Source organism: Triturus cristatus, chromosome 4_1 (genome assembly GCF_964204655.1).
Source record: "Triturus cristatus chromosome 4_1, aTriCri1.1, whole genome shotgun sequence".
Taxonomy (NCBI): domain Eukaryota; kingdom Metazoa; phylum Chordata; class Amphibia; order Caudata; family Salamandridae; genus Triturus; species Triturus cristatus.
Window position 1 is genome coordinate 403811976 of NC_140585.1, and position 26679 is coordinate 403838654.

Here is a 26679-nt window from a genome sequence, read left to right on the forward strand (position 1 = left end):
GTAGGTTATGACGGGGGACTTCAGCTACTTGTCTTTATGGCTTTGGAAAAAGGTGTGATTTTAACTGCTTCCTGAATGATATATAATTTTCGGAGAGACGTAAATACAGAGGAAGTTCATTCCAATGTTTGGCTGCCAAGTACGAGAAAGACCGACCACCAGCTCTGACTCTTTTTATACGCTTGGGTCTGGCTAATGCTTGGTGTCTTGATCTAAGGCATCTAGTGGGGACATAAAATTCGATTTTGCTCTGAAGGATTTTAGGTCCGACGTTGTGCAGTGCCCTGTGCGCATGACTCAACAGTTTGAACAGTGCTCTTTGGCGCATGGGTAGCCAGTGGAGTTCTTTCATGCATGCGGACGCAGAGCTGAGTTTACCTATATTACAAACAAGCCTGGCAGCCACATTTTGCAGCACCTGGAGGCGTGTGAAGAGGTAGTCTGCCATGCCCACATAAAGGGCATTGCCGTAGTCCAATCTGCTGGTAAGCAATGCCTGTGTGACCGTCCTTCTGCATTCTAGCGGGATCCAAGGAAACAGCCTTCTCAGAAGTTTTAGGATAGCAAAACCTCTTCCGCACAGAGCCCGCACATGGTCCTGCATGGATAAAGTGGTGTTGATGGTTATGCCTAAGTTTTTAGCGCACTGTTTGGGCACTGGGGCCGCTCCCAGGGATTGTGGCCACCAGGTTGGGTCCCAAATTAGATGTGCTCCACCAAAGAGTAGTATCTCTGATTTCCCTGCATTTAATTTGAGACAGTGCTTGGTCATCCAATTTGCCATCTCTGAGAGGCAGTTGTTTAGCTTAACCTTGGCGTCTTCATGTCTGTCATCTATAGTAATCATCAGCTGTGTATCATCTGCATAAGAGCAGATCTTGAGTCCCCGTTTCCTACTGAACAGTGCCAGGGATGAAACATAGGCATTGAAGAGTGTCAGGCTTAAGGAAGCTCCCTGGGGGACACCACAGCTGATGTCTTTTTTTTCGAGAAAAACTGACCCATTTTTACCATCTGGGTTCTGTTTTTGAGAAAGGATTTGAGCCATTGGAGGGCTTTAGCTTGAATACCCTTTTCATAAAGGATTTTTAACAGAAGGTCGTGAAATACCGTGTCGAACGCCACCGACAGGTCCAGTAGGATCAGGGCAACAGCTTTACCCTGATCCGTTGATTCTCTTATGTCGTCGAGGGCCGCTAAAAGGGTGGTCTCTGTACTGTTGTTGGCTCTAAAGCCAGTTTGAGAGCGGTCTAGGAGTTTGTTAGTCTCAAGGTAGTTGATCAGTTGTCTATTTACTAATTTCTCCAGAACTTTAGAGAGGTATGGGAGCTGGGAAATGGGTCGATAATTTTCCGGATTGTGAACGTTTGTTCCGGCTTTCTTCAACAGAGGGGTCACTACCGCCTGTTTCCATGTCTCTGGGAATACTGTAGCATCCAAAGATCTATTAAGGAGATGAGTAACATAAGGGCATATTGTTGGGGTGATCTGAGAGAATATATAGTGGGGATCTAAAGGGGATCCTGATTTTACTTCCATCATAACTTTTCCGACCTCTAGTTCTGTGAGGGGGGCGAAGTTGCCCATGTGTGTCACACTGACTGAATGTGAAGGTGGATGTTCCCAGTTGGGATGGGGTAGGGAGAGATCGTTGGTAAATGATGAGTAGATTGTACTGATCTTATTAGAGAAGAACTCGATGATCATTTCACAGTTTTCCACAGAAGGAGGCAGGGTTTGAGACAGACTGGCTGGTTTGCAAAGCTCCTTCGCAATTCTAAAAAGTTCCTTGGCCGAGTTACAGTTTTCTTTTATCCGGGTGGAGAAGTAGGTCTTCTTTGCTGTTTTAATAGTGTTGTTATATATCCTTAACTCAGTCCTGTAATTTATTCTGTCTGATTCTAGTTTTGACATTCTCCAGGAATGTTCTAGGGATTTACACTTCCTTTTCATAGACTTAAACACATTCTTTCAAGTGTTTACAGGAGGTTTACCAGTGCTGGATCCAGGATCCACCACTGAGTAAGAAAAAGTAACGATAACACTACTTACCTGCTAAATGAATTTTCTGCCATAGGATAACATTGGTGATTCTATGGGAAAAAGTTTCGAAGTGTCAACTTTTAAAATACAATAATATTCCTTAAAAATCACTGCTGTAACCAAAACGCTTTTACTCAACTGTTTACAGGAGATGTCCAAGGACTGAATCTAGGATCCAGTCTTGTGGTTAGAAAAGTAATCCATAAAGTAACTAATTGCATTTAACTAGAAATTCACAATGAGCTCAATGTTGCTTTGTGTTTGAAATTGTGTTGCCCATTGCAACAACTGTAACTACTGAACTTAAAAGTCTGTTGCCTATTTGCCAAGTATTTAAACTAAAGTAATTCATTCTGAGAAAGTATATTTTGTATTGTAATGTATAATGTAATTATCATGTAATTAAAAAAAATATATCTAAAAATAAATAGTTTAAAAAATGTAGTAAATCAGTATCAAAAAAATCAGTATAACAATTAATACATTCAAAATTGTCATTTAGAAAACCTTTGAAATTCACTGAAAAAACCATAGGTTTCAGGCCTGATATAGTTAGGAATTAGCATTTAAAAAACCTTTGAAATTCACTGAAAAAACCATAGGTTTCAGGGGTGTTATAGTTAGGAATTGGCATTTAAAAAACCTTAGAAATTCACTGAAAAAACCATAGGTTTCAGGGGCGTTATAGTTAGCTGGACATTTCCCTCGTACAAAACCCTAGAAATTCCCCTGTTATAGTTAGTTCAGCTAAGTATAACTCGCGCCCCCGCAATGTACTGCTGATGACGTCACATATTACATCACTCATGACATGGTCAGTGACATCACTGATGACATCACTGATGACATCTGAAATTACATCACTCATGACATCACTGATGACGTCATCCATGTGATAAATTAGTGCATCTTCTCACACCCTTTGATATACTCAATCAAAATTTCAGACATCCATTCTCAAAACCATAGATACTCCAATACCAATAACTACATACCCACTCATTGACTCTTAGATCTACACACACATCCACTCACTCACCTGTACAGTCACTCATACTTACAGTCACTCAGTACAGGACTATCATATGCATTTATACACCTACATAGACACTCACACACCACCAATCATCCATAGAGGTACTCTCACACCTAGTCAGTCATGCAAATAATTAATCACACTCCCATTTACTCACCTATGCAGTTATACACACACAAGTTCACTTACTCATAAAAATAGTACCACATTCTTACGCTCTTATACAATCACTGATACAAGCACACACTCATCCATACAGCCACTCTCACAATAACACACTCTCACATATACCCACTTATATACTCTTACACACATATATACTGCCTTTCACATATGTAGTTACTCACACATGTATCACTGAGATATACATTCAATCACTAACACACCCATACATACACTCACCCAACCATACAGTCCATCACAGATGCACTCTTAAAACCATGCACCCATAGAATCACCCACTCACACATGTATGCACAGAGTCACACACACCCCACCCACACAAATACTCAGGCACCCAAACAGATACTCAGACAACCAATCAATAACCCATAGAGACACTCATATAGCTATTCACAAAACCATGCAGCCGCTTATACACCAACAGACAGACAGATACAAACATTCACACAGTTTAGTCACTAGTCTGCAGTAAGATACGTTTAATGACTCACTTATACAGTCAGTCACGCACCTACTAAATCATCCATTCACACACTTATACACCCACTCATTCTTCCATAAGTTTTTCCCTATATATATATTAAACATATTTAAAATTTACAGAAACACACACTCACTGGATGACGTCATCAGTGATGTCATCAGTGATGTCATTTCAGATGTCATCAGTGATGTCATCAGTGATGACATCAGATGCCCTGATGCGAAGACACCACTCCACAGAAGATAATTCAACTGAATTTTATTTAGCAAACCGGTGCTGGCATTTCAAACAATTCAACTCTTCAGTCCTGACGCGTTTCGAAGCTTCTGCTTCTTAATCATAGGGAAAGCTGGCAGGCACAGGCGCACTCAACACGTATTTACGTTTTTTTCATGCTCTCTCAGGTGAGTAAAATTACTTTAGCATGCTGGGTGTTGTAGTGCACAATTCTTCCCCTTCAGTGGGGCCCGTTTCCTTACCAGATGCTTATCTTTCGTTAGAGTCAGGACTGAAGAGTTGAATTGTTTGAAATGCCAGCACCGGTTTGCTAAATAAAATTCAGTTGAATTATCTTCTGTGGAGTGGCGTCTTCGCATCAGGGCATCTTGGGTTTCACATTTACACACGGCAGCCTGGCCGTGAAAGATTGCACCACCTGTCTAACGGAGATACAGGACTGCGCAGTTTGGAATCAACTGAACTTGCCTGCAGCATGGAGGATTTATAATTAAAACCGGACTGTAATTTCGAGGCCCACCGGAGGGCTGTAAAATATGGAGCTCTAAAGAAAGATAAGCATCTGGTAAGGAAACGGGCCCCACTGAAGGGGAAGAATTGTGCACTACAACACCCAGCATGCTAAAGTAATTTTACTCACCTGAGAGAGCATGAAAAAAACGTAAATACGTGTTGAGTGCGCCTGTGCCTGCCAGCTTTCCCTATGATTAAGAAGCAGAAGCTTCGAAACGCGTCAGGACTGAAGAGTTGAATTGTTTGAAATGCCAGCACTGGTTTGCTAAATAAAATTCAGTTGAATTATCTTCTGTGGAGTGGCGTCTTCGCATCAGGGCATCTTGGGTTTCACATATATATATATATATATATATATATATATATATATATATATATATATATATATATATATATATATATATATATATATATATCCAAACACACCTGGTCCTCAGCTAGTGAGCAACGTCCGTTACATCCACCTTCACACCAAGGACCCACGAACCACCGATTAGAAGCAACAAGATGTTTATTGAAGCTGTTAGTTCTCTAGAAGACGCGTTTCGGGCGCCACTCGCCCTTGTTCACATCAACGAGGCAAGGTAACTAAACAATTTTTAAATAGTGATGCAAGAACCATGTGACCACACACCAAGTATAGACATAAAAGAAATATATGTATATATGCATATGCTGCTATATGTGATTGTTTTAGGTGTATACATAAATTCAACAACATCCATGTTAACATTGGATTATTATTTTTGTGTTTTTTTTTTCGTTTTGTTTTTTTGTGTTAATTTGTTATTTTTTCTCTCCCCTTTTAAATCCATCTCTAGAGCGTGCCCTTAATAATACATAAATCCTAATAAGAATATATATCAGTAGTAGAGACAGGACAGAAAGACATATTAATATACACTAGTTGTCCTTGTAATTTCATATTCAGTTATTTCGTGGAGTCACATCAATATAAGTCCCGAGTTAAATCTCATGTCATTGCAAGGTGAAGCAGATGGCAAATTGATATATTCCATGAATCCAATTTCATCTGTAACAAGGCAAATAGTAAAATGTATAAATATATATAAATATATAAAAAGCATTAAAAGAACTATTCAATATTATTGATAAGACAATTGTTACAGATAATGCTGCCAAGCCTGTCTATAACATGTGTAAAGCCACCTGACAATGTCGGTATATGTGCTCGAAAGTGATGTGAACTCCTAAAATAAATAATGCTCTACGATAGGACTTTTAAAAACCGGGAAAGGGCTGCTCTATTGACCTAGTTGTAGGACTGTATTTTAGGTTTAGAGGAGCCACCTAAAACCTAAGTAGTATGTGCAAGTTACGCTGTGGTGTGATAGTGCAAATAATGAGAAATATAGTGAATTCATAAATGGGCCTGTATATCTAAAAACAACAAAAATCAAATTTCCACATTCTACTGGACTATGCTATAAACATCTGGTGTCATAGTATAAATAGTCCACGTGTGATAATTATAAATATACAAGCTCCATTAAAAAACAGATGTTTTTCCCTCTCTTACTCTTCTCAAATAAAGGGGAATTAAAATATGTGTATACAGAGTATAGAAATAAGTATAAAAATGTATATACAATACTGAAACGAATACCAGGAACTGTACAAAATTCTAAAATTGTTGGTTCATAAGAAATTATGTAAATCCTCAGTGTTGTTAAGGCCGGATGGGAACTTAGTATCTAGTTCCAAAATAAGTTTGGATTCTAACTGTCTCAGGGCTTTCTCACGGTCACCGCCCCGGCGTTGTTTGGGGATTGCGGCTGCCACAAAGTAATTTAAACAACTGAGATCATTTTTGTGTATCGATTTGAAATGACGAGCCACTGGATATGTAGTGTCGTTGTTGACAATGGCACGTAGGTGCTGCAATATCCTGACATGCACCTGCAACTTTGTGCTCCCCACATACTTAAGTCCACAGGTGCATGTCAGGACATACACCGCAAACTCAGTTTTACAGGTAAAATTACCTCTAATGGCTATTTTGTCTGGACTAAAAGGGGAAAAGTAATGTGTGGTATTAATGCCGAACTTGCAAGCCCTACAAGTAGTACACTTGGTAAAGCCATTTTTGGGCTGTAGCCACATTTTGGCTGTAGTTAGCTCTGGGCAAGCTTTTCCTATTTGAGTTCGCATAGAAATTCCCTTCCTATATGTGACAGTTGGTTGAGATGGTAATCTAGTGGATAATACTCCATCCGTGAGAATAATCGGCCAATGACGTTTAATAATGGCGCGGATATTCCTCTCTTATTTATTGAAAGCTGTAATCAACCTAGGGGCAAAATTGTCATCAGGTATTGGGTCTGCTTTGTTATTAAAAAGAGATTCCCTAGATCTATCTTTGGTTTTATTTAAGGCAGTTTTTAAAATCTTTTCACTATACCCTCTGTCTATGAATCTCCTGTGTGCTTCTTTTGTACATCTATCGAAGTCTTCCGAGTTATTACAAATCCTTTTTAAACGCAAGAATTCCCCATATGGGATGTTATCAACCATATGTTTGGGGTGTGAGCTGCTGGCATGTAACGTCAGATTGCCAGCTGTTTCTTTTCTATGTAATGTTGTTGCTAATGCTCCATCCTTTACGTATACTTTCACATCCAAAAAATCAATACTTTTACTGTTTAAATTGGATGTGAATTTAAGATTTGCAGAGTTGATATTCATTTCTTCAATAAAATGTGAAGCTTCCATTTCGCTGCCCTTCCAAATTACAAAAACATCATCGATGTATCTCATCCAGTACAAAACATTTTCATTGAATACATTAGCATGGTTAAGTTTGAGGACCTGCTCCTCCCACCAGCCAACATGCAAACATGCATAGCTAGGAGAGAAGCAGGCCCCCATCGCCACGCCTCTTTTCTGGAGATACAAATCATTACCAAACTGTAATAATTGTTATGTAAACACCAGGAAATCAAACTTAGAAGCATCTTGTTGTGGTGATAGAATTCAATTGGTCTTTGGTCCAGAAAGAATTTGGTCGCTGCCAAACCTGTGGAGTGTTCAATACTAGTATAAAGGGACTCTATGTCTAATGTGATGAAAAGCAAATCATCTGACCATGTGATATTTTCTATTTTTGATAAAAAGTCCCCAGTGTCCTTGATGTAGCTCGGTAGTGCTTTAACATAGTCTTGTAAGAAAAAATCCAGATACTGGGTTTATTGTTTCCCCTATGCTATTAATGGCCGATATAATCGGTCTCCCAGGAACTGGCGTTGTCTTTTTATGCACTTTTGGAATAAAGTAAAGTTTGGCCATTGTTGGATGTTCTATATTGAGAAATTTAAATTCCTCCATAGAAATGACCCCTTCCCTTTTCCAAGCCATTAGCTCCTTCTTTAAAGTCTGTTTGGCCACATTATATTTGTTCAAGGAAGTTTTCTCATAGCACTCCACATCTTGTAAATGTCTTTTGGCTTCTAAAATATAGTCTTTCTGGGGCCAAATCACCACATTGCCACCTTTATCTGATTTAGTGATAATGATTACATGCATGTTGCTCAGTTTCTTGATTAACTTGGAATATTCAACTTCATGATGGCTTTTGTACCGTTTTTTATGTCTAGTGCGATAATGAAGTTTTTTTATGTCCTCTATAACAACTTCATGATAAATATCAATCGCATCCTTAGGCATAATAGGAATAAATTTTGATTTAGCTTTGAACGGGCTTATACCTGCTCCCAATTGTGGTATGCATTCTATGTGCAGACCCTCCTGCGTGGAACATAGATCTTTATCCAAATCACTCCCCAATGCTGCTTCTCTATTGAGATGTTGCATGTCACGTAAAAGAGCAGCATCAGAGGCCGTTAAATCCTTATTAAGTTTCACTACATTAGCCTGATTTTTATCCTGATCAGTCTGTATTTCCTTTAACCCATCTTTGATGGCGAAAAACTTTTTTAGTTTTAATTTTCTGATAAAGCAAAAGACATCAACTCTAGTCTGGGAATAATTAAAATCGCTTACCGGACAAAAAGAAAGTCCCAAGCTCAATAGCTGCTCCTCAGCTTGTGATAAAACTAATGGAGAGAGGTTGATAATAGTGTTCGCTTTTATTTCCTTCGCCAATATGTTTTTCTTGTTGGCGCTTTTCCTCTTTTTGCGCCGCTCCCTTCTTCGTATGTTTTTATGTTTTCTGGTCTCTTGTTGTTTTGATTCCGAGGCCTTAGCGTTTGGCGTCTGTCGAACGCTAAAAAATCAATCTCTTCTCCTAAATTCAAGATCTTTGTTTGTTTCGATATTTCCAGACTGGTTGTGCTTTCACATTCTGATGAAACTTCGCTGGTAAGAGAATCACTGTCGGTAATTACATTCGTAGTGGAACTTGGTCCTGCCATCATAGGTTTATTCACATTTTGAGGATCTTTCAGAAAGATTGCTTTTTTCGCGTTTTCGTATTTGCGCGCGAACGTGAAAATACGACCTTCTTCATAATCGTATTTATCACGAAGGAATTTCTGTGCCTTCCAATTCTTGATTTTTTCTTCCTGTTTGTTAATTCGCTCCTCAATGTCGCGCTTCGTTTTGGTGATAAACTCACTTGGTTCTAGTTTCGCTAATTGCTCCGATATTGTGGCCATCTCTTCCAAGATTGCCAAGCGGTCTATTTCAGCGTATTTAACCAAGATGCATACCAAGTTTCTCGATGCCGCTAGATTGCTTTCTCCCCATTCCTTTAACATCAGTGGGTTTGGATTTTCAAAACTAGGGGCTAACAGGATACGCAGGCCCCTGGGAACATATATATATATATATGCGCAAAAAATTCTCCTCTTTTGAAAAAGACAAGGGGACGCAGCAGGGCTTAAATGAACCATTTGTTCAAGTTTTCTGGCATGACACGTTTCGGCGGTAACCTCTTCAGATGCGTCCGGTGTTGCAAATGTCAAAGTTTCCTTCTATTTATATGCCCCTCCTTCTAAAGTAGTGTGGGGCACACCTGTACCATATCTCGTCAGAGAACACTCGGCCAGTTCATAGTTATAGACTGCAGATCCCATCATGCAGTTGGTTCGCAATGTGGACAATGTCTCTTACAGACGGATTTTTCCCTTCTCAAGGTGAGTGGCTGAAGAATGGTTGGCTTGCGATTGTAACACTGTGCTGGGCAACAAACGATCCCTTAGCCTTGCGCTTCCAACCTCACAGTCCCTCTGTTGGCAAAGTTTGGAGACGGTGGTGAAGTAACTCCGCCTCTCTGTGTAAGTCATGGACTGTCGGCTGGCAGCAAAAGCCTCTGCCTCCATCGGACGTGGGGCGGTCCGGGTTAAACCACTGCACCCAGAGCACTTCTGGTAGGGTCCCCTTTGCGTGCCACTGGCTACACGCTAATTTGCAAAACATTCTCCTCTTTCGAAAAAGACAATGGGACGCGGCAGGGCTTAAATGAACCATTTGTTCAAGTTTTCTGGCATGACACGTTTCGGCTGTAGCCTCTTCAGATGCATCCGGTGTTGCAAATGTCAAAGTTTCCTTCTATTTATATGCCCCTCCTTCTAAAGTAGTGTGGGGCACACCTGCACCATATCTCGTCAGAGAACACTCGGCCAGTTCATAGTTATGGACTGCAGATCCCATCATGCAGTTGGTTCGCAATGTGGACGAATGTCTCTTACAACTGGATTTTTCCCTTCTCAAGGTGAGTGGCTGAAGAATGGTTGGCTTGAGATTGTAACACTGTGCTGGGCAACAAACGGTCCCTGAGCCCTGTGCTTCCAACCTCACAGTCCCGCTGTTGGCAAAGTTTGGAGACGGTGGTGAAGTAACTCCGCCTCTCCGTGTAAGTCACGGACTGTCGGCTGGCAGCAAAAGCCTCTGCCTCCATTGGACGTGGGGCGGTCCGGATTAAGCCACTGCACCCAGAGCACTTCTGGAAGGGTCCCCCTTGCGTGCCACTGGCTACACGCTAATTTGCAAAAATTCTCCTCTTTTGAAAAAGACAAGGGGACGCGGCAGGGCTCAAAGGAATCATTTGTTCAAGTTTTCTGGCATGACGCGTTTCGGCGGTAGCCTCTTCAGATGCCTCCGGTGTTGCAAATGTCAAAGTTTCCTTCTATTTATATGCCCCTCCTTCTCAAGTAGCGTGGGACACACCTGCACCATATCTCGTCAGAGAACACTTGGCCAGTTCATAGTTATGGACTGCAGATCCCATCATGCAGTTGGTACGCAATGTGGACGAATTTCTCTTACAGACGGATTTTTCCCTTGTCAAGGTGAGTGGCTGAAGAACGGTTGGTTTGAGATTGGAACACTGTGCTGGGCAACAAACGATCCCTGAGCCCTGCGCTTCCAATCTCACAGTCCTGCTGTTGGCAAAGTTTGGAGACGGGGGTGAAGTAACTCCGTCTCTCCGTGTAAATCACAGACTGTCGGCTGGCAGCAAAAGCCTCTGCCTCTATCGGACGTGGGGCGGTCCGGGTTAAGCCACTGCACCCAGAACACTTCTGGAAGGGTCCCCTTTGTGTGCCACTGGCTACACGCTAATGTGCAAAAAATTCGCCTTTTTCGAAAAAGACACGGGGACGTGGCAGGGCTTAAAGGAACCATTTGTTCGAGTTTTCTAGCATGACGCGTGTCGGCGGTAGCCTCTTCGTATACCTCCGGAGATGTGTGTGTGTATATATATATATATATATATATATATATATATATATATATATATATATATATATATATATATATATATATGTATATATATATAATGCATAATATGCTCAGCAGGTGCTGTCATGGTTACCAGCCATAATATCTCTCCTAAACTTAACAAAACCAGCAGTCAAGGAGAGATGTGTATTCCGTTTGTATAAAAAAGTGAGATTTCGTCATCCGACACATTTTGAGAGAAGATCCGACACATTTTGATTAATAGCTGTGGAAATGGTGGTTTCTAGTATTATAATGTATACCATTGATTTTCTTTAATATTGATTTCATATGTTTCAAAAACCTTTCCTCTCTCATCATTGTAAATAGATAGTTTTTTTTTACTTTATTAATTACTCTTTAGGGGGTATGTTTATGGAATCTACTCACAATGCATTGTTGCACTAGATGTTTTACTGACCGGTAGTTATTTTTTAATGAAATAAGTTTAAGTATAAACAAGCTCTTTGGTTTTTGATGATGAAAGCCTGTTATATTAACCGTGGATAGCGAAGTGTTTTCTTGAAGTTATTTCTTTTATTGTCAGCTTTGCTCTTTTATCATGTTTATTCCTATACTCGCTCGACATGATTTATTAAGTCGTCAATGCACTTCACGTATTTTGTTCTAGATATACATACAATGTTCGCTACTGATCAATCCGCGAGGGTGTACTGTGCTCGGCTCGATGAGGCCTGAAAGCTCCAGTTGCTCTGTTTGCCTGTTCTGGCCCCTTCTTTCGTGTTCTTTTCGATCTGGTCTGTCGCACACGGGGCGGGTGGGGGGGGAGGGGGGGGTCTATTGATATGGGTGATTCTCATCATTATGCTTGGCAGTGGCGTACCTGGCAGTGGCATACCTGGCGGCTTTGTTTTGGATCGGTCTGCATTTCATACGAACTTTGCATGTCAACACTTTTAAAATCGTGCGCCCCTTTCTTTAAGCCATGTCGCAGAGTTTTCATCTGTAAAATTGCTATTCACTGACAAATGTGTTGATATGGGAGGCCTGACTTCGTTCATGTTTTCTTTTCATTCATTTGCCCGATCCAGGCTTCTGTTATGGAAACATTGTGATGAGTCACTGCATCTGGGCTGCCCTCCTGGTTTTATAATTCCTGCCCCGATGCCTCTTTCTGTTCTCACAAAAGGACTGTTTGCTTGCCAGGGGGAGGTTGCAGAAGCACACGTGCTTTCACCGCCAAACACAATTAAACAGTTGAAAGCAGTTGCCTCAGCCAGCTGCAAGCCCTCTTCAGATAATGGGCCTTCTTGAATAGCTTCAGAAAATTGTATTTGTGGTGTCCTTAGGTCAATAATGAGCATGATTGTGGGGAGGGTGGCGGGTAGGGGGGGTGAGAGTGGGGAGGGGGAGTGGAGTGACCTGCAGGAAATCAGCCACCTGTGTATCCTTGGTCCTTCTTTTTCCCTGTTTCTTCACTTTTACTGTGCCTCAGAGCTCCAACTTCACCAAACTGACCCAGCACCTTCATGGACGTCAATTCCCCATAATCCCAGGGGTAGCGGAGGTGACATGACTTTCCCATTGACTATAGGGGTGGGCGGAATTTGCGAAAGCGACTTTCGCAAATTATCGCGAAAATGTTAAAAATCTCCGCAAATAAGCGGAAATATCGCGAAGATGCGGAAGTTTTTTTCCCGCCCGTACGCGATATTTTCTGCATGGTTGCGGGTCGCTAACTTACCCCTGCGGTTGCTCGCGGGCGCGGCCATCTTGTTTTCAGTTGTCTCGCGGTGCATGATCGCGAAAAGAAAGACGTGATCGCGCGACGCATGACGTCACTGCGGACGCGAACTGTCGCGAGACAGCGCAAATGGCTAAAACAATACAACATCTCATGGAGAACGCGACCGGATCGGGAAAACTTGTCGGCAAACGCGGGGATTCAGGTAAGGCGATCGCGCGCGCACGAGAATGTATTATTTTACAGCGCGAGCAAGAACCAAATTATCGCAAAGCTGCGGAATGCGGAAATTTTGACATTTCCGCGCTCTCCGCGGAACGCGGAAATGCCAAATTATCGCAAATTCCGCGAACGGAACGGAAATTTTGCCCAGGCCTAATTGACTACCCCCAGTTACATCACAGGAAGTGACATCATACAAACTTTCACCTAATATCATCCTAGGAAGTGATACCACATGACACTTTACTCTGATGACACCATGAGAAGGGACATCACTGCAGTTACAAATCATGCAATAAGTGCAAGGCTGAGAAAGAACTTAGGTGCTGTCTTTATGATCTCCCTCTCACCTGCTCCCCTCTCATCCATGTGCCTCTTTTTCAAGGCACCCATGTCTTCCCCTCATATGTCTCTCAACATGTTCCATTTCTGTTTCTGCTGTCTCCTGTCCTGCAGCTCTTTACCATCTAAATCTCACCTGTCAATCTTCTCTGCCTCTCTCAGCTATTTGTATCTAAGGTGCTATCTCGTTATCAGCCCTCGGTCTAAGCCTAAGGTATCGCATCAGTTTCTCTTTTCCCCTTCACCTATCTCATACTATTTCTCTTCAAGTTTTTCCCACCTGTCTCCCCTTTCACCCCACTATGAATTGTCTTTTTCACCCATCTCTCACATGTTTCCTTATTACTTTTCTCACCTCTCTCAACCTCTTACTCCCTCACCCATCTCTTTCCCTTCCTCGCACCTATCTCTTAGATGCCCCTTTCTTACCCGATCCTCTCTCTGCAGAGTTTTTCTGGCCTGTCTCTTTTTTGGCCCTTTTCTTATTCCTGTCTCCCTTCTCTTTTGCGCCTTTTTCATTTAAATGCTTGTCACATATATCTCTGGCCCAATGCCTGTCAGCTGTCTCTTTTTCACCCCTATCTTAAACTTCTCTCTTGTCTCTTTTTCTCTCTCAATAGTCTCTGTCCAACATATATATCTTTCTCTCTATCGTATCTTTCTCATCTGTTTGTGACATCTCGGGTCTTTCCCTCTTTCAGCTGTCTCTTTTTCGCTGTCCGTCTGAAACTTATCTCTTCTTTCTCTCTCTCACACCTATCTGTCTCTGTCTATCCAACATATAGCTCTTTATCTTTCCATCTCTCTCAGTTGCTTCTTTATTTTTCCTTCTCTCTGCAGCTCCCTCTGCTGCTCCCTCGTTTCTCTCTTAACACTTCTTTTCTCTCTACTCTCTGCAATTACGTTACAAGTTTTGTTATATTCAGTTTGCCACTATGCTAAGTTCTTGCTGGAGATGCAAGCTGCAAGAACAGCTCAGCCCATGTTCTTCCTGTCACAAATAGTAACATTTCGTTTCACTGCTGAATGTATTTTATGGCAGGCAACATGTTAATGTTCAGTGCGAGTTAAACATAATTAAAAGTAAAACGCTCAGAAAAACCCAGTTTATCATTCTTGACACTACTTTAGCGGTCTCCTAAAACAAGGGTCACAAGGTAGTGCCGGCAGGTCCCAAGGGGCAAGCTAGGGGTCGCAAATGTGACCCCTGGCGACCCCTAAATGATGTCCATGAGTCCCCTGTGGGAAGGAGAAGGCCAATAATACTGGCATGTACACCGCATGTAGCCAATGCCACAAGCAGTTGCCACTCCAGCCAGACAACCACAGAGCGTCAGCACAGGAGACACCTCCCAAGGGGGGAAAGGAAGCATCCTTCAGCTTTGGTGCAGAGGAACAGGTGAAGAGGAGTGGGTGCAAGATCACCCGACCATTTATAAAATCTCCAGGCCCATGTACCATTTGGCTATTACTAAACAATGGGGTAACCCAATAGGCTTAGGACCTGGGTACTGAGTGAAACAACCTACAATTGGTCCTAGCGTATATTCCAAGGATATGTCAAATAAATTGGACTATCCTGAGTCTATAACAGTAGTCACATACCATTAATCCATAGAAGGAGGAGCGTACCATTCTTCAATAAAGGGAAGAGTCCACTAACATTACAACACACAACAGAATTAATTGAACTGAATTCAAAACTGTATTGAAATTGGATCATATACGTATGGATACATTATTTACATTTCATGGTTGCTCCATTGTGTAGAATACAAGTGCTTGAAAAAAACAAAAAAAACTATTTACAATAACATTTATATAGCATTGAGCCTGTCTGGTACCCTTTCTTTTGAAATAATAAATTCCCATCCACAGTGTAGGGGTACAGTGTATGAATCAATTGTGCTCCTCCGTGGAGCATTTAGTCAGTCCAAGCTGTAGAGATGGGGGTTGTCGATGTTTCGACCCTAGATAGGAGAAGGTCAATTAAAACTTTATGGGTGGGTCTTCATCAGGACAAAATGGTGCTTGATGGGAGCAACCTGGATTCACAAATAATCCCATGAGATGTAATTATGAAGAATCTTGTTCAAAGTGAAGGCCCACTGGCTCTTCATCTGTTTGGGGCCCAAGGTACTCCTAAACCTGATGATGCAAGTAATTTGTCCCTTCAAAAGGTTCTATAATCATTCTACCAATAGGGATACTTCAATTCTCATATATAAAGGGAGCCATATGATTCAATCGAGTATTTGACTCTTCAAGATACAAAGTATTTCTGCTGCATCCGTGGCAACCTGCAACATTTGGGGCAGATGCACCTGCTTGCACATAAAAAGGTGACTCTCATCTGACACAGTCTCCTGCTATGGTTGACTTCAGCTGGCAAGTGACTGAAGTTAAGGCATGGCATAAGGAATGGCACAACCACGCACAATAGTCCTGGAGGACTGGAGTTTGCAGTGGCGTGGGTGTGCTCCGGCATCAGAGATCCCTGCTTGCTCATTGTGTACCACAGAGCTTGCTTGTGCAACCCACTTGGGGATGTTAGTGCACATGGGAGTGTCTCCCTCAGGGAACAATATGAGATGCTTGGACAATCATATTTCCTAGCACCAGACCATCATCACCTATCATATTGCTACTGTGCACAGTTAATGCAGTATCTGGCAGGACCCTAGAACAGCCATCCAGTAATAACGAGCAGTAGGGGCAAGCGGGAACCTTCAATGAAGGATATGCTGATGTTGAAGCGGACCAAGAAGAACAAAGATGTCTGGACTTCAGCCACACGGGACTCCCCTTTGTAAATTGGTGCTGTCAGAAGTTGCCTCTTTCAACATGAAAGAATTCATGCACCAGTTTCTTGCAGGCATTAGGAGTGAGGCGGCACACTGAGGGTGGATTTTAAGACATGCTTCAAAGACCTTAGGGGCATATCATCAAGGGCTGGTGATATAATTATCGCCGCTTTAGCGTCCGTTTTCGGGCGAAAAGCGGTGATAATTATATCGCATTATTTTCAAGGACATGCTAGAGCGTGTTTTCTTGATTCAGCTCCCGTTTTGTTCACGCCTCGCTTTGCATCTCTAATAAGATGCAAAGAAGGCATGCTTGACAAAACACCATGGGAAAATATCGCTACCCCAGCTTTGTGATATCATCAAAGACGGGTAGCCATATTTTAAATCCCGTTAACTATGCCTTAAGGCAGGAATTTAACGTCTGTTAAATACCTGACTAAGGCATAGCTAACATGGGAGGTGGATTATGGTGATGTGACCACAGGGTCGTATCACCAAGGCTATCTCCGTTTTGGGGCAACATCGCTGGTTTTCCAGCGATGTTGGCCCATTTCCCTGGTTAGCGCTGGAATTTTATCGCCCTGGAGTAACGCGTTGTTGATAACGCGCTAATCGGGCGATAAATTCCAGCGATAGACAGCGATGAATATAAAAGCGCTAAGCGTGCTTTGCGATATTTATCGCCGTCTGTTGCTGATATGCCCCTTAGGGAGATCAAGGGCAGATTTAGTACAAGGTTATGCAGTGAGCAGCAACCAAAGTTGTAGTGTAGAGCCATAGCTGTAAAGATGCAGTGCTGCTTTTGTCACCCCCTGCACACCAATCAAACAAGCTATTTAGTGGAAAGGCAAGTGTGTGAAGCCTAGCAGAAGTTTTGTACTGGAAGGCTATAATTCACTGCAACATACTATGCTTAGACTTACTTTAAAATGTTTCTAACATTGTATGTATGCTGCTCAGTGCAGCACACCCACAATGTTTGAAAAGTGAGGAAAAATGAAAACATTTGTCCTTGTTAGTGCCTGCCTCGAAGAGATTTTTTAATTTTTTTTTTTAGCTCAAAGCCATTTCCACCAGTGTTAGCAGTTAGGGCTTTGTGTCACAAACCGTGGGTGATAGCAGGCGAACATCCATGTACTACCTGTTGGATTCCCACCTGATGCCAAGTTCTGCAAAGTACTGCAAAGCATTAGCCCAAAATGCAATGGGAAAGCCATCTACACTTTAAACTATGAGAAGGGATGCATTTCTAAATGTTGTGGAGCAAAGCCTGATTGGCACTCGTGAAACTGATAAGATTAAAAATCGTTGACTCTTTGGATTACGTTGAACAAACTTGGATTACTGTTGGAATAAAAACACTAGAAACACTGAAAAATATGGTTGGTACTTTATTGTATGGTACATACATTAGCTGTGCATCCTGGGATGGGGAACCTGAGGCGTCTCCAGCAGTTACGTTGGGTATTCAAGTGCAAGGATGGAGCGCATTCCAGGATAGCACGTGTTACATTGCCTTTAGCATTTTGAAATGATTCAAAGAACTTGATAAGTGGGTGTGCATTCCAACAACTCTTGTGATTAAAGGTCTATTCTGCCAGGTTGAAATGGCAGTTTAAAACTGCACACAAAGGCTGTTTAGAAGGCTGCTTATGTGGATGTTATAATCCGTGCTGCAGCCAACTAGGCGGTTCCTATCCAAGAACGTTGGGCCTCCGCCCTCTCTGTTCTCTTTTCTTTTGTCGCGGAGTACACATATATCATAATACATAATAACACACTGGAAACCGTCTTTCTGACCCTCGCAGGGAATGAGAGTCAGGCAGCCAGGATCTTTCACGATACACAGTGCGCATGTGCGTGCATGACTCGTTCACACTGGGATCAGCTGTCCTCAGCCCTGCAATCATAGAAGCACATGGGAGCCCTTTTGTAGTACCTGCAGATTCGCTCTGCAAGGCAGCCCGGGTGCTTTAAGCTACAGCTCAAATGGTTTTTCTTGCGGGGATTCCAATCATCAGCCATTGCGTTAAGCTTGGTGGCAAGGGCCGGACTGGCCGTAGTGGGCATTGGGCGTTGGAGGCTGAAAGGGTGGGGGCCGGTTTTGTTACTGGGCGGCATTTTCTTTTTGTCGTGCTGCGATATTGGCCCTCAGTAACAAAAGCAGCAGTGCTGCCCACCCCTCCACCGGGGGCTAGTCTGACAACACTGCCAGGTCTGTTCTGAGTTCCCAGTATGGCCATGTTGGTGGCCCCGTTAGCATTACCCATGATTGGCGGGAGTTATGAGCCTGCCTTAGGCGCATTGCTAGTGGTCCAACTGGTGTTTCAAGGACAACCTCTGGCCTCTCATCACTACTCAGAGACATGGCAGGAGTCTGTAAAAGTGCCAGCAGCACAAATATAAGGCCAGGTTATAAACTGTGAAGTCCTTGCAGCAGTGCTTGCCTCTTGGTGTGAAACATACAAGAAAGGTAAGTGCCATTGATGTTGGAAAGTTGTAGAACACATAGCAGGTGCGTGTTGTGATATTAGACAACAGTGCCCTTCCTTGCCCTATGACTGACCCGTGAGGGCAGTGAGTTACAGGTTCCTGTGCCCGTGGAAACATGATGGCGGGGAGGATGAGCACATCAGATCCAACAACTGTGAGCAGAGCATCTGCTCCATCACTTCTCAATGCGGTCGCTTCAGGGGTACCACATGGGTCATGTTTCACCTAGAGTTTTTCATCTCCACCATGCTTAGGTAACTCACCCAATTCAGGTATTTTCTTTGAATGCTGTACATTTTAGCTCAGCTTTCTAATCATGACTACAAATCCCAGCATGCAGCTTAAAAGCCTGGAATGGTTTATCTACTCATACGAAATGCTGGGAAACTTAAGAGTATCTTTTTAAGACTGCTATTACCTCTACCAGTCCCTTCAGCTGCTGCTTCATGTCTCATGCCCCAGCCGTTTGCACATCCGGTCTGAGTTCTTTAAAAAGTATAATTTACTACACCTATTCTTATATTTCATGCCCTGTGCAGCATCTTAAAAAGTAGTTTACAATGCCCACGTTCAGGAGAACAGGTGTGTGACCAGTGGCGTAGCTAGGGGGGGGCGGTGGGGACGTTCCACCACAGGCGGCAATGTATTGAGGGCGGCGGCCGCGCGGCACTGGCCCTTTGCGGCGGCCTTTATAATTTATTTGGGGACACTGACTGAATGTCAGTCAGTGTATCCAAATAAATTATAAAGGCCGCCGCAATGGGTCAGAGCCGCGCGGCCGCCGTTTGAAGTACAAGCACTGCTCACGTGACGTGACCTGCTTGCAAAAAAGCAACAAATTGCTGCCTGCAGCGCACACACCACGTTGCCAGATTGGGCTACTTGGGCGTGCGGTGGAACAAGCTTCAGCGTGTGCAACTCATGACGTCTGAGCAGCCCACTACTTCCGGTGCAGCCAGGGAGAGGGAGTGCAGGGGTTGGGATGGATTCCTGCACCCCTACCACCATTCCCTGATGATGGTGGATGAATCAGCTATGGTGCCTGACACCCCTGGATAGGACCCGTTTACGATTATAAAGTGTACTTTAAAGGTAGGAGAGCAGAGTGGGTCTGAAGAGGTAGTTTTTAAAACCGGAGTGTAGTGTGTGAGTTTTGGTGATATAATGTGAGGGTAGAAGGAGTAATTTAAAGGTTGGAAAGTTTAAATATAGGCAGAGGCATAGCTCGAGCTTGTGGCGCCCGGGGCTATCCTTTAGATTGCCGCCCCCCTGGGGGGGTGCTGGGGAAAAAGGACGGCGAGCACCTGAAAGAGGTCCGAGAGACACGTAGTATCGCCGCTAATAGTTACCTCGATCATGCAAGTTACATGCACATACATGACACGGTCCAGGGTTAGACAGCCCCCGTCCCCAAAACATTGCCACTTGGGGCGGACGTCCCCCACCTAGCTACGCCGCTGAAGGAAACCCAAAACTTACATCAGTTCTATCTACTCTGTTTGTGACATCTCACTCATAACATCACAGCTTGTGCAGGATCCTTGTCCCCTGTCCCCTATCTACCCCGTCGTGACCTCAGCAATGTCTGCAGACCGGTCCACCAAACTGAGTTTGACCATGATTCCCCTGGCAGCACCTTCAGGATACTACAGGTGAGTCCAATGTACCTGATCACTAGACTAACTTGAGTTCTGAAGTTGGGGCAGTACCAACCCTGCAGTGGAAGCCTTCTCACTCCACCCAAGCCCCCCATGAGAGCTCAGTAGAAGCCATCCCACGTGCCCCTCCCAGGAGAGAGCAGTGGAGCCATCCACTGCCTTAGCCGCAGAAGAACTACATACCCTGACCCCCCATCATCCCAGGAGAGAGCAGTGTAACCATTCTACTCCTCCCTCCCGCCAAACAGAGAGCATTCAACACCAACTCAGTGTCGCCTACGTTCACTACAGTATAGTAATGTGAGTTTTTAAAGACTGTCAGTGCTCCAAAAGCATTTCAATAAGCTGATGAGTCCATAATCAGGGCAACACCAGTCCTGGATTGCTTGTGTTTTAATTCAGGGAGGACCCGGCTTGGCAGTTTGTGCGGGACTGGTCCAAATGGAGAAGGGTCAAGACTGATTTGCATATAACTTGGACTAAGCTGAAGTCACATGGTGTGCAAAATAACGATGGATTGGGATGCAGCTTGAGTAATTGCCAGTGGCTGAGATTAATTCAAGCATTCCACCCATCCCTTTTTGTATACTTTAGTGTGTTGCCCTAAGTGGGACGGTATGCCCAGGCTTGGGTCCTGTGCACACTGTGTCAGTGGAACTAGACTTTACCCAGCTAATGAGCCCATAACTAGGACAAAACCAGTCTTGGGTTGCTTGTGTTCCGGTTTGGGGAGGACCTGGATTGGCTGTGTGGGGTGCACTGTTCCAACTGGATCAGGGTCAAGACTGATTTGAATATAACTGGGTCCAAACTGAAGTCACATGGTGTGCAAAATAACAATGGTTTGAGATGTGGCCCGAGTAATTACGAGTGGCTGAGATTGCTTCAAGCATTCCATCCATCACATTTTTTTGTATATTTTCGTGAGTCACCCTAAGTGGGATGGGCACTGGTGTAGCTAGGGGGGGCGGTGGGGGCGGTCCACCCCAGGCGGCACTAATTTGCGGGCGGTAGCTGCGCGGCACTGGTGGCCAGTCCAGGATTTTGTTAGGGACACTGACAGTGATGTACACGGTCACCCCCCACCCACACGTGCGGCTGTAACTGAGCAGCATTGCACAAAGGTAAGTGCAAGCGCACATGCTTGCAAATGCTGCACCACCTAGCTTAGTGGTGGTGCGTGCAGCGCTCGGCGTATAGTGTATGTGGATCCCAGGGCCGTCAATCTTGTAGCGCGTGAAGCGCTACCAATGACGGCCCTGGGTATCTTTTTCGGCCAGCCCCCGCGCTGCAGGGTCGTCAGTTAAAATATACTAGTAATGGCACAGCACCACCATGCGCTCTCTTTAGTAGAGTCTCTGCAGTGAAGGGTGATTTGCAGCAGACAGTCCAGCTGATTAAGAAAAGCAGCAGTCTCACTTAGTTCGAGAGCTGCACTTCGCGCCCACAAACTTCCTCTTCTCAACAATGTGAAAGGAGCAGAGACTGAATTTCCCTCCGTTTAACCCTAATCCTCACTTTGCACAACGGGAAACAACAGCAAACTCAATCTGCGTTTCCATTGTCTTTTTCTGTTGCACGTGTACTCTTTGGTCTTCAGGGCGCTATGTCTGATATGGCATTTACAGCTCCGACCACCACCGCTTCGAGATCCCCGACCGGGCTGTGAGTATTTTCTTTATATAGCGCTTACTATCTCTGACGAGGCGCTGAAATATGTTATTAGATTGTAGTAAAATACCTCGTCAGCCACTGCCTCGCCCTCGCCATTGTTCCTAAATCCCTTTAAGTAAAATCGGTACATTTAAAAAGATCAAATGGCAGACCCTCTTGCATTACTGAAATGTAGAGGTAACGTTTTTGTGGTTTTTAAACTGATTATAATATATCTAGCCCACATTTCACAAGATTAAGTTTTGGAAGCGCTTGGTATAGTGTTTCAGACGTTACCAAACACAACAAATCAAACAAACTAAACACACACAAGCAGTACTCCATGTTTAACAGAAACATGAGACCCACTGACTGAGCTCACACCATCTAGGTGGAAAAGTAAAGGGAAACATAATTTAGTATTTATGGTTCTACACATATCTCAAATCTTTAATCCTAAAATTCAAACTTAGATACAATCAAGGACAAAGAACGCAAGGGATAATACATCTGAATTGCCTTTCACCATTTCTGACAAAATCCATTGCTTTTGAACAGAAAGGCTGATAGCAAAAAGCTTTTTAATAAACTTTGAAACTTGGCCTGTGGATTGTAAAGAGGGGCAATGACATAATGGGATGCAGAGACCCAGACACGGACTGTGTAACAGAAACACGAGCAGGTCTGACGAGGTAGGTGGAAAATGGCAAGACACAGCCTCCGCAAAGAAAAACTACTACCAGTAGACTACAGCGTTGCATAACAAGACACTCAACAATGGCAGGTGGACAAGGAATTCGCAAACACCCGGCGAGATGAAAAACCCATGATATAACATTGCATACCATAATATCCATGTAGCATGAATTTCAGGCCGAGCTTACTAGACTTTGCTGTCTGCTGTAAACCATTTTGTAGCTCACAAAGAACATACAGGGCTCGCCAATCGCTTGAGCTCCGACCACCACCGCTTCGAGATCCCCGACCGGACCATGAGTATTTTCTATATATAGCGCTTACCATCCCTGACGAGGCGCTGAAATATGTTATTAGATTGTAGGAAAATACCTCTTCAGCCACTGCCTCGTCATTCATGCCTCACGAGCCGTTCACTTCTCAATCAATATGGAACAATAACAATATTATTACCGAAACACTATGACCTCAATATAATATTTACATCCACGGGTCATTAACCTTCACTCTAACCCTGACCAATATTAAGCATTCTATCATATTCATATTAAGTACACGTAAGTATCCTAAAACTTAAGATCTAGAGCTAAGTATGTTGAACCTAACCAATGTTACATACCTAATTGTCACAATTAAATTAAAGAAATGAACACTTACCATAAGGCTAATGTTGGGTCTAATCCTAGTCAATTTAAATATTTAATTATATTAATTTAATTAAATCCAATTACATTAAAAAAAAAAAAATAAGCAGCCATTACCCTAACCCTATTTCTTGGGAAGACCTTAATACTAACCATAACCAAATATAAAAAAATATAATATCAATTAAATAAAACTACATTCAATTAACCTTTACATGAGGTAATGTTGCCGACTGTAATGGCAAACAAAGACGTGGAATTTGTCGAGGTAAATGACATTGCAAAGGTGAGACAAGGTAATGTGCTCGAGCTAACAGTATGTCTCCTGTGTGTGGTTCTGCAAGTCCAGGCTTGTGAAATATTGTTTGTTACAGCCTCACGTCTAGCAAAAGCTGCTACACGTATCATGGGCCCATTGGCAGCCACCGGCCCGTTACCACTGTGGTCTTGGTCATGTCTAAGAATTCCACTCCTGTTTCTGCTTCAGGGCCGTGAGTCTTCTGACTTACCCGTGGACCGGGGGTATGTAAAGCATTCATGTGAATACTGTTGGTGCCACAATCAAAAGTAAGTGCTATTTTGCCTAATTTACATCAGTTTTCTCCTACTGGAACCCCTCCCTCTCCCAACCCAACAAAGAACGGGTCGTGTTTGCAGGTGCCACTTGTCGCTTAGGGGTGCTGACGGAGGCAGCTTGATTTATGTTAGGGCCTGCTCTGCTTGTGTGTATTGGTGTTTTATTATAGGATGATGTGTTTCATGTGCAAGTAAGAATACTCACAATACTAGGCAGAGCTTTTCTGGACCCGCAGATTTAGGTAGTGCGAGTATAGGAGTGTGAAAGACCTATTTATTACTCTACTGATAGGCCGACATCTAATTGATTTGTTGCTTTTCAATAGCAGGTTCATGGCCTCTTCAAGAGGCCACAAGCCTGCTACTGAAAAGCAACAAGCCCTCTGGTGTGCTTGTTTGATAATGTAATGCCTGCTAGTCGGGCCTGACATTACTTGTACAAGATGGCTGCCTCTCTAGGCTCTGTCACCTCGCCATTGCCATTTGTCACCGGCCCAGTGACAGATGCTTCAAGTGGAGATGACTTGTCTCGCGCAGGTTAATAAATGTGTTTCCAGTGCTTTGAAGGACAGCTGCCAGAAATTGCAATTTTCTGAATGTGTGAAACATGTCATGCAGTAGGTACTGGCGCTTCAGAGAAGTTTTTTCTACTTATGAACTTTATGTTCACGAAATAGTCGCACAGTGCTATCTTCAGGTGAATAGTTTACGCACTTTAAACAATTGCTGTGCTTTTCAGAGTTAGTTCTTTTGCCAAGGAGCAGTAACTGTTACCTTGCTTTTCAGATCCCCCAGCTTTGAGTCTGCACTAATCCTCCTGTTCACCTTGTGTATTGTGCAGCAAACGAAAGACAAGAAGGCTAGCTGCTTGCAGAATGCTTATGGGTTCTTATTCCAGCAATTCTGGCATTTTTACTCGTAATATAAAATAGGTTAAATGCAGTTAAGGACCTAGAAGAAGCACAAATGTGGAACTGCTAATGAACTTGGCATGTAGACTATTCCTAAATAAAAAATAAAAAAAACACAACCACGTCACCCGGGCACAGATGCCCTGCCTTTATATTCTGAAGAAGTAAAACAACCAGTTCCAGGTTTTGTGTCCCATACATGCAGCATGCATTGTAGAGGCACTTGCTACTTATAAGAAATGGTCAAACACTACCCATGAGAAATCTGTTATCCAGAAATGCTACTAAAATAACTCCAGGTATCAGAAGCATTGATTAAAGCTCTGATAGTTATGGTCCTCCTCCTGTGAAATTAGATAGACTTTGTTTATGAGTTCATCTTCTTTCAGTTCAGTAAACACTTTAAAAACCTACCTTTTAAAAGGGCCTGTGGCACTTTCTTGTCAGAACCGGACACCACCCTCGATCCCTTGGATTGGGCAACTCCATCGAATAGGAGGACCCTTCCAAGATCAGATTGTTCACAGGAAAACTGTAAGGAATCTCCCAGTTAGCTGGAATTCCTGGACTGAACAGAAAGAAAAGACTAGATAGCACCCTGGAGTGTCTGAACCCCCCCCGCTGCTTGCCATCCTTTTTTCCCAGCATCCCCCCCCCCAAGTACCTATCATGGGCGCCAATCTGAGGGATAGCCCCGGGCGCCAGAAGTTCTAGCTACGCCATTGGGGATGGGTATGCCCAGACATGGGCCCCGTGAACCCTGTGTCACTGGAACCAGGCTGTACCTGGCTGATGAGCCCATAACTAGGGCGAAACTGGTCCTGGGTAGCTCGTGTCCCAGTACAGGGAGGACCTGGCTTGGTAGTTCGGGCTGTACTGTTACGATTGGAGCATATAGCTGGGTACACACTGAGTTGATATGGTGTGCAAAATAATGATGGATTGGGATGCAGCCCCAAGTAATTACGAGTGGCTGAGATTAATTTAAGCATTCCATCCATCTCTTTTTTGTATACTTTAGTGCAGAGGTCTTCAAACGTTTTTGCTTTGAGCCCCCCTTAAACTTAATGTTTTGAGGTCGGGCCCCCCTCCAAAACGTAATGACAAGGATTGGGGGAGCGGGAAGGACATGGCTGCGTGCAGGAGTTATGAGATGATTTCAGGAGCACTTTTTCTATAGCTCATAAACCGCACTAAATATGAGATTTATGAAACGGCAAATTCATCAAACAAAAACAAGTATTATCCCAAACATACTGCTCCCCGTAATAGGGGTGATGTGAGCCCCTCACACTCTTGGACCCCAATGCGACTACACCTGCTGCACTAATGATAACTTCAGTCCTGAGAAGCAGGCTATCTCCTCTGCATCCTTTACCTCTTCCCCACTGTAGCGTACAATCACCTCGGTCTCAGCTAGAAAGAAAAATAAGCTCCCGTGCCCCTTTTTTAAAAGGCAGACAGTCATAATTGTGATGCAGTTGGCCCCTGAATCCCCTTGGCCCCAGTCCTGCTGCATCTACTTCCGTACTGATAACCAGCAGTGGTCACTTACACATCTGGCAGGATTATCTGCTGCACTAATTAATGGCCCTTTAAAAAAAATGGCCCCTTCTTGGGAGTATCTCTCTGAAGAAGCTGTCTACGGCCACTTTAAACATAAACATGTGTCTCTATGCAGTGCTCCCTATTCTGGGCCATCTCTTTGACAATATCTATGATCTCCCTCCTTTCCTCTGTCTCCTGGACCATTACTGTGAGGCTCCAGGGGTCGAGA

At 43.4% G+C, this 26679-nt stretch overlaps 1 long non-coding RNA gene across 1 annotated transcript in view; it reads left to right on the top strand.

Annotated features, from left to right (window-relative positions):
* Positions 1-21778: 21778 nt before the first annotated feature.
* Positions 21779-26679, top strand: part of LOC146855017 (uncharacterized) — a 45805-nt gene continuing 40904 nt past the window's right edge. Inside the window, exon 1 of the long non-coding RNA XR_014980776.1 lies at positions 21779-22087. This is a non-coding gene — a long non-coding RNA (uncharacterized LOC146855017). The remainder of the gene's footprint in view (positions 22088-26679) is intronic.